Source organism: Telopea speciosissima, chromosome 5 (assembly GCF_018873765.1).
Source record: "Telopea speciosissima isolate NSW1024214 ecotype Mountain lineage chromosome 5, Tspe_v1, whole genome shotgun sequence".
Classification (NCBI taxonomy): Eukaryota; Viridiplantae; Streptophyta; class Magnoliopsida; order Proteales; family Proteaceae; genus Telopea; species Telopea speciosissima.
In genome coordinates this window covers 63015142-63024422 of record NC_057920.1, presented here as the reverse complement: position 1 = coordinate 63024422, position 9281 = coordinate 63015142, and the positions used below count along the sequence as shown (strand labels likewise).

Below are 9281 nucleotides of genomic sequence, written 5' to 3'. Positions count from 1 at the left end.
AAAAAAAATTTTCTATTATGATCGACTAGCATGTATGGTCACCATGTCATGGTGGGTTCTTGTGTTGGAGGGCAGACCCAAAGTTAAGCAATTTCCCACTAATTGTTCATGCCCTATACATGCACACTAAGATTTAATGGCAATAGATCGTTGATAAAATTTGTATATGTTTATAGCTATATAGGTCTAGAATACCAGACATAGTCATTACAAGAGAAAGAGAACTTTGTCATAATTGCAAAATCAACTACTAGCATGATAGTGTGATAGAATCCCCTAAATATTCTTGACCAGTCCCAGTGGTAGTAGAACTTGTTGATGGTCCACCAAGAAAGATTTCAGATTCCTCGTATTTATGTTGTATCCATGGGTGCTCTGATAACATTCTCAGCGAATCAAGCTCCATTGCAACTTCTTTCATTGTTGGTCTATCTTCTCCTTTAACCTTCAAGCATCTTCTTGCAAGCTCAGAAACTGCCACTAGCTGTTCTTTATTTCCTTCATTCACTACTTGGTGGTCGAGAATCTGAAAAAGATTGTTATCTTTCATTGTAGAAACAAAATGCATTGCAAGGCTTCTACATTCCGATCTTTCTGATAGAATCGGCTTTTGCTTAGTCAAAAGCTCGACAAGGACAACACCAAAGCTATAAACATCACTTTTATCAGTAAGTTGACCTGTATGAAAGCATTCGGGATCCAAATAACCTAAGGTCCCTTGAACTAATGTTATGGCTTGAGTTTGATTCAGAGGAGCTAACCTTGATGCTCCGAAATCAGATACTTTAGCTATGTAATTCTCATCTAGAAGTATATTGGAAGACTTGACATCCCTGTGGAGGATGGGTATTGAATGAGCAGAGTGCAAATATCCCAATGCTCCCGCTGTTTCAGCGGCGATTCTTAAACGATCTCCCCATGAAAGTGATACCGCCTGATTCTCATTATGGATATGTTGGAAGAGGGTTCCGTTAGAGATGAACTCGTAAACTAACAATGGAACCTCTGTTTCTAAACAACAACCCAAGAGCTTCACCACATTTCTATGGTTGATTTGAGAAAGGATATCTACCTCATTGATAAAGGGTATAATTTGGCTTTGATCCATTATTTTGGATTTCTTAATAGCCACTACTTTACCATTTGATAGGATTCCTCTAAAAACCACACCATGCCCTCCTTGGCCAAGTATCTGACTCTCATCAAAGTTGTTGGTTGCCTTCACTAGCTCTTTAATGGTAAAAATCCCAGCAAAATCTGTGACACCTCTACGCGAGGCAATTTGTTTCTGCAATAGCAAGCCTCCATTTTGTTGGAAGAACTTTTCTCTACGTTTAATGATTCTTCGCCTTTGGATACCCCAATATGAACAATAAAAACAAAAAAGTACAAATATAGATCCTACACCAACACCTGCATCAAAACAAATTTTTTAAATTTAATTTCGTTTTCAATCTCAAAATTCAAACGTATACAAGATTACTAGGGACTGGGTTGTTTCAATAGATATTTGTGTTTTCATAAAAAAATAAAATAAAAAAAAAAAACAGGGAGAAAGAACGCTAACTGGTGCTGTGTGTGGGCGTGTACCTGTGCCTAGACACAACCCAGCACGAAAAGACCACCGCATCCAAAAACAAATTAAGATTTGTGTTCTATTCACTTAGAAACAAATGAGAACCTGAATAGTAATTTTGTTATTAGAATGAAAATTATACCTCCAATAATTTTGATCAGAATGTCTTCTTTGGTACAGCCAGTAGAGGTCTCCTTTTTCCAACCATCCCCATGGTAGCCTTTTCGACAATGACAACTGTAACTCCCAATCGTATTTTGACACTTGGCATTTTTATCACAGGAATTATTGTATCCATTTTCACATTCATTTATGTCTTCATCAAATCCACCAACGCATCACAAGAATGAAGAAAAAAATTTGTTAGCTACTGTGACAAATCCAAAGTGAAAAATTGCCCAATTCAGATCAGAATCAACAGTCACCAATCTCGATTCTGAAAAAAAAAAACATAGAATCTGGGGCTTTTTCAAACTGATTCCAGCTTGAATCGGCACTGACTGATTTCATGCCGCGCATGTTTAAGAACCCTGATTTCAAGCTATCTATTTGACACCTCTGCCACCTAGTTTTGAGGAGGACAGAGATAGACACATGAGAGTACTGGCATAGGCCACACTTCCAAACAGAAAACTACTTCCCTATATAAAGAGTAACCGAGTACACAAGGTTCCCGCTACTGCAGGGTCTGGGAGGGGCAAATGAACACAGCCTTATCTCCTGCTACGCAGAAAAAACTGTTTTCAAGTTTTGAACCGTAACCAACAGGTTGCAATAGCACAAACTACGTCCCAATATGTATAATTCAGAAAAGAAAAGGTAATTTACCTTGGCATCCTACTTGAGGGAGATAAGGGTTGCCTTCAAAACCATTGTTGCAGTTACACCGATAGCCGGCACCATTGGTTGAATTAGAACAATAGCTATTTGGACCACAAGCATAAGATTTTGTATTATCAGTACTATGAAATGCTTCTTCACATGTCTGAATCCCAATTGCCCAATCGAATACCACCGGAATCTTCGATCTGCTAATATTTGAAGCGAAAAGAACTGATGAATCAAAGGTGAATCGAGTTGGATCACCCAAGAATGCAAAGCTGCAATTCGTAGAGGAATGGTTACGATAACTATCAAAACCCACAGAGAAATCTTTGAGACCTAAAGGAATTGAAGTCTGGCAACAACCAAGTCCAGAACAAGACCCATTTCTCACAGTATTCACACTATCGCACAGAGCCACACACCCACTTGTAAATTTTTGGCCACCAAAGGGAGCCGACTGATCAGGCTTAGTGATTATGTAAATGATGGCCAAGGTATCACATCCGATGGCTATGAGCTTGTTGCGGTTGGCTGATAAGGTGAATGGCATATCTTGCAGGTAATAAGTTATGGTCAAATCATTTGATTTGGTACCTGTAGCATCGAAGCATTGGACAGAATAATAATCACCTTCTTCATGTATCACTACTTCTGCTTCCAATAATGATATCTCAAGAATCTCTCTGAGATTATCTTCTATTCCTATTTTGGTTTTGTGGGTTCCGTCTTCACTGACTTGACATGTAATATTGTATTCAGGATCTCTGAAGCATCCATCTTTGATACCAAATGGGTAGGGTATGGTTACATTTCCGCATTTCTCGACGCAACCGGGAAGAGCTAGTGGTGGAGCCGCCGTAGCTATTATTGAAACCAATGACAGTATGAGAAGAAGCTTCAGAACTGCCATGGTCACCATGCTTAGGTTTCCCATTCCCTCGGTCCCTTTGGGCGACTATATTCTTTTTGTGTTATATGAAGACAGTAGATTTTTTTATTTATTTTAAATCTCATACCGTCCATGGGATATGAAACCCATCTTTGGAATGGATCTAGACTTGGTTACTTCGACATTTAATGCGACCCCACTTGATAGAAGTTAAGTAATCAAGTTCTGCCACGTGACCCTACCTACATGTGATCTTAATTTGTCTATAAATAGATTGACGACAAATTTGACCATTTCAAGCAAGCATATGGGCACAGCATGTTGAAGTTGAATCAGATTCTTGTATGAGAATCATTATCATATGTTGGATGAAGCACAAATAGAATCTAAGAGAGTGAATGGATTCCATCTATAAGCTGGAGAATGGTTCTTGTACGAGAACCTGAGCCATTCTATATGTAAAAAAGATGGTGACGCGCGTATTCTTTTTTTATGTAGGTATTTTTTTTTAATCTCACACGGTCCATGGGATATGGAACCCACCTTTGGAATGGATTTGGACTCAATTACTTCAATATATAATGCGACCCCACTTGATAGAAGTTATGTAGCCAAGTTTTGCAATGCGACCCTACCTACATGTGGTCTTAATTTGTTTGTATGTAGATTGACGACAAACTTGACTGTTTCAAGCAAGCATATGGGCACGGCATATCGAGGTTGGATCCGGTTCTTGTACGAGAATCACTATCATACGTTGAATAACGTACAAATAGAATCTAAGAGAGTGAATGGATTCCATCTATAAGCTGGATAATGGTTCTTGTATGAGAACCTGAGCTATTCTATACCTCAAAAAGATGGTGACACGCGTATCTATTCATCTTGGAAATCTAGCGGGTAGCGACCGGCAAGCTTCCTTATGTATATATATGTGGTCTTAATTTTAAAGCCATTAAGTAGTCTAATGTGTCACTGTAGATAGGTGGAAAAATTAAAAATCTAGTCGATTCAATAAAATGATATCTCAACAAAATAGAGAAGCTCCAACAGAAATTTCTGATGATCAGATCAGAACAAACTTCTCTATACGGATTAAGTGATTTGTGGACAAGTACACATGGTTATCTCTCTCCCTCTTGTGTGTGGTGGTGATTACATTTCTTCACGGTATAGATAAATGGTTTTCAGATATGAGATTTTTACTAAGTATGTAAATGGATAGTTGAATATTTGTATTCGATTCTTGTTCATATCTGTTTAGAATAATCTGTATTTAATTATATGAAAACTATCTGAATCTGTTCAAAAATGATCAAGCCTAGCACTCATCTTACACTGCGAGATATCCAATTGAGATAATCTATGAAGATCAAAATACAATAACGCTATGCATAAGTGGAAGAGGTCCCGTTGGAGACGAACTCATAAACTAACAATGAAACCTCTGTCACAAGGCAACAACCAAAGAGCTTCACCATGTGTCTATGATTGATTTGGGAGAAGATATCAACTTCATTTATAAATTGTATAATCTAGTCTTTGTCCATAATTTTGGATCTCTTAATTTAAACTACTTTGCCATCCGATAAGGTTCCCTAATAAATTGTACCAAACCCACCTTGGCCAAGTATTCGAATCTCATGGAAGCTATTGTTTTCGTTCTTTAGAGCTTTTATGTAGAAAATCTGACAATATCATTAACCCCTTTATTCAATGGAGCCATCTGGTTCCCTAATAAATTGTACCAAACCCACCTTGCCCCTTATTTTCATTTTACGAGAGGGAAATCTGAAAAGGATATAAAAGGACAATACGAGACTGAAGAACTACCAAAATGCTAGACCAACAACACTTAACACCCTAGCTGTTGCTTTTCTATTATGACTATCAATTATAAGAGGACCCATTATAGTGTCTTTTTTGGTATTATATATACACACGTGTGCATGTGCGAGGGCGTGTGTATGCATGCACATGTGCGTGTGTGAGCGTGTGCATATGCGTTTGTGTGTGGAGTTGAAAAAGGGGGGGGGGGGGGAGAGAAAATTGACATGGGTTATAATAAAAAGGGGGAAAAATGTTGCTTGACCAAAGTTTAGCAATTTCTCAACAAAATTTTATAATAAGTGAAGTATGGTCACCATGTCATGGTGGGTTCTTGTGGAGGGAAGACCCAAAGTTAAGCAATTTCCCACTAATTGTTCATGCCATATACATGTATGCACACTAATATTTAAATGGCAATAGATCTTTGATAAAATTTGTAAATGTTTATAGCTATGTAGGTCTAGAATACCAGACAGAGTCATTACAAGAGAAAGAGAACTTTGTCATAATTGCAAAGATCAACTACTAGCATGATAGTGTGATAGAATCCCCTAAATATTCTTGATCAGTCCCACTAGTAGTAGAACTTGTTGATGGTCCACCAAGAAAGATTTCAGATTCCTCGTATTTATGTTGTACCCATGGGTGCTCTGACAACATTCTCAACGAATCAAGCTCCATTGCAACTTCTTTCATTGTTGGTCTATCTTCTCCTTTAACCTTCAAACATCTTCTTGCAAGTTCAGAAACTGCCACTAACTGTTCTTTATTTCCTTCATTCACTACTTGGTGGTCGAGAATCTGAAAAAGATTGTTATCTTTCATTGTAGAAACAAAATGCATTGCAAGGCTTCTACATTTCGATCTTTCTGATAGAATCGACTTTTGCTTAGTCAAAAGCTCGACAAGGACAACACCAAAGCTATAAACATCACTTTTATCAATAAGTTGATCTGTATGAAAGCATTCGGGATCCAAATAACCTAAGGTCCCTTGAACTAATGTTATGGCTTGAGTTTGATTCAGAGGAGCTAACCTTGATGCTCCGAAATCAGATACTTTAGCTATGTAATTCTCATCTAGAAGTATATTGGAAGACTTGACATCCCTATGGACGATGGGTATTGAATGAGTAGAGTGCAAATATCCCAATGCTCCCACTGTTTCAGCGGCGATTCGTAAACGATCTCCCCATGAAAGTGATACTGCCTGATTCTCATTATGGATATGTTGGAAGAGGGTTCCGTTAGAGATGAACTCATAAACTAACAATGGAACCTCTGTTTCTAAACAACAACCCAAGAGCTTCACCACATTTCTATGGTTGATTTGAGAAAGGATATCTACCTCATTGATAAAGGGTATAATTTGGCTTTGATCCATTATTTTGGATTTCTTAATAGCCACTACTATACCATTTGATAGGATTCCTCTAAAAACCATACCATGCCCTCCTTGGCCAAGTATCTGACTCTCATCAAAGTTGTTGGTTGCCTTCACAAGTTCTTTAATGGTAAAAATCCCAGCAAAATCTGTGATACCTCTGCGCGAAGCAATTTGTTTCTGCAATAGCAAACCTCCATTTTGTTGGAAGAACTTTTCACTACGTTTGATGATTCTTTGCCTTTGGATACCCCAATATGAACAATAAAAACAGAAAAGTACAAATATAGATCCTACACCAACACCTGCATAAAAACATATTTTTGAAATTTAATTTCTTTTTAAATCTCAAAATTCAAGTGTATACAAGATTACTAGGGAGTGGGTTGTTTCAATAGATATTTGTGTTTTCACAAAAAAAAAAACAGGGAGAAAGAACGCTAACCGGTGCTGTGTGTGGACGTGTACCTGTGCCTAGACACAACCCGACATGAAAAGACCACCGCACCCAAAAAACAATTAAGATTTGTATTCTATTCACTTAGAAACAAATGAGAACCTGAATAGTAATTTTGTTATTAGAATGAAAATTATACCTCCAATAATTTTGATCGGAATGTCTTCTTTAGTACAGCCAGTAGAGGTCTCATTTTTCCTACCATCCCCATGGTAGCCTTTTTGACAATGGCAACTGTAACTCCCAATCGTATTTTGACATTTAGCATTTTTATCGTAGGAATTATTGTATCCATTTTTACATTCATTTATGTCTTCATCAAATCCACCACCGCATCACAAGAATGAAGAAAAAAATTTGTTAGCTACTGTGGCAAATACAAAGTGAAAAATTGCCCAATTCAGATTAGAATCGACAGTCACCAATCTCGATTCTTGAAAAAAAAAACATAGAATCTAGGGCTTTTTCAAACTGATTCCAGCTCGAATCGGCACTGACTGATTTCATGTCGCGCATGTTTAAGAACCCTGATTTCAAGCTATCTAATTGACACCTCTGCCACCTAGTTTTGAGGAGGATAGAGATAGACACCTGAGAGTACTGGCGTAGGCCACACTTCCAGACATAAAACTACTTCCCTATATAAAGAGTAACCGAGTACACAAGGTTCCCGCTACTGCAGGGTCTAGGAGGGGCAAATGAACACAACCTTATCTCCTGCTACGCAAAAAAGACTGTTTTCAAGTTTTGAACCGTAACCAACAGGGTGCAATAGCACAAACTACTTCCCAATATGTGTAATTCAGAAAAGAAAAGGTAATTTACCTAGGCATCCTACTTGAGGGAGATAAGGGTTGCCTTAAAAACCATTGTTGCAGTTACACCGATACCGGGCGCCATTGGTTGAATTAGAACAATAGCTATTTGGACCACAAGCATAAGATTTTGTATTATCAGTACTATGAAATGCTTCTTCACATGTCTGATTCCCAATTGCCCAATCGAATACCACCGGAATCTTCGATATGTTAAAACTTGAAGCGAAAAGAACTGATGAATCAAAGGTGAATCGAGTTGGATCACCCAAGAATGCAAAGCTGCAATTCGGAGAGGAATGGTTATGATAACTATCAAAACCCACAGAGAAATCTTTGAGACCTAAAGGAATTGAAGTCTGGCAACAACCAAGTCTAGAACAGGAACCATTTCTCACACTACTCACACTATCGCACAGAGCCACACACCCACTTGTAAATTTTTGGCCACCAAAGGGAGCCGATTGTTCAGGCTTAGTGATTATGTAAATGATGGCCAAGGTATCACATCCGATGGCTATGAGCTTGTTGCGGTTGGCTGATAAGGTGAATGGCATAGCTTGCAGGTAATAAGTTATGGTCAAATCATTTGATTTGTTACCTGTAGCATCGAAGCATTGGACAGAATAATAATCACCTTCTTCATGTATCACTACTTCTGCTTCCAATAATAATATCTCAAGAATCTCTCTGAGATTATCTTCTATTCCTATTTTGGTTTTGTGGGTTCCGTCTTCACTGACTTGACATGTAATATTGTATTCAGGATCTCTGAAGCATCCAACTTTGATACCAAATGGGTAGGGTATGGTTACATTTCCGCATTTCTCGACCCAACCGGGAAGAGCCAGTGGTGGAGCCGCCGTAGCTATTATTGAAACCAATGACAGTATGAAAAGAAGAAGATTCAGAACTGCAATGGTCACCATGCTTAGGTTTCCCATTTCCTCGGTCCCTTTGGACGATTATATTCTTTGTGTGTTATGTGAAGACAGTAGGTATTTTTTTTTTTTTCGGTTGTTTTTTTAACTCATACTGTCCATAGGATATGGAACCCATGGATCTGGACTTGGTTACTTCGACATATAATGCGACCCCTCTTGATAGAAGTTAAGTAGTCAAGTTTTTGCCACGTGACCCTGCCTACATGTGATCTTAATTTGTCTATAAGTAGGTTGACGACAAATTTGACCATTTCAAGCAAGCATATGGGCACGGCATGTTGAAGTTGAATCAGATTCTTGTATGAGCTAGAATCATTATCATATGTTGGATGACGCACTAATAGAATCTAAGAGAGTGAACGGATTCCATCTATAAACTGGAGAATGGTTCTTGTACGATAACCTGAGCCATTCTATACGTAAAAAAGATGGTGATGCGCGTATTCTTTTTTTATGTAGGTATTTTTTTTTAATCTCACCCGGTCCATGGGATATGGAACCCACCTTTGGAATGGATCTGGACTCAGTTACTTCAATATATAATGCGACCCCACTTGATAGA

The 9281-nt window shown here is 38.1% G+C and overlaps 1 pseudogene; it reads right to left on the bottom strand.

The window, feature by feature from the left end:
- Positions 1-250: 250 nt before the first annotated feature.
- On the bottom strand, positions 251-8719 carry LOC122663238 (annotated as a pseudogene).
- Between the last annotated feature and the right edge of the window lie 562 nt (positions 8720-9281).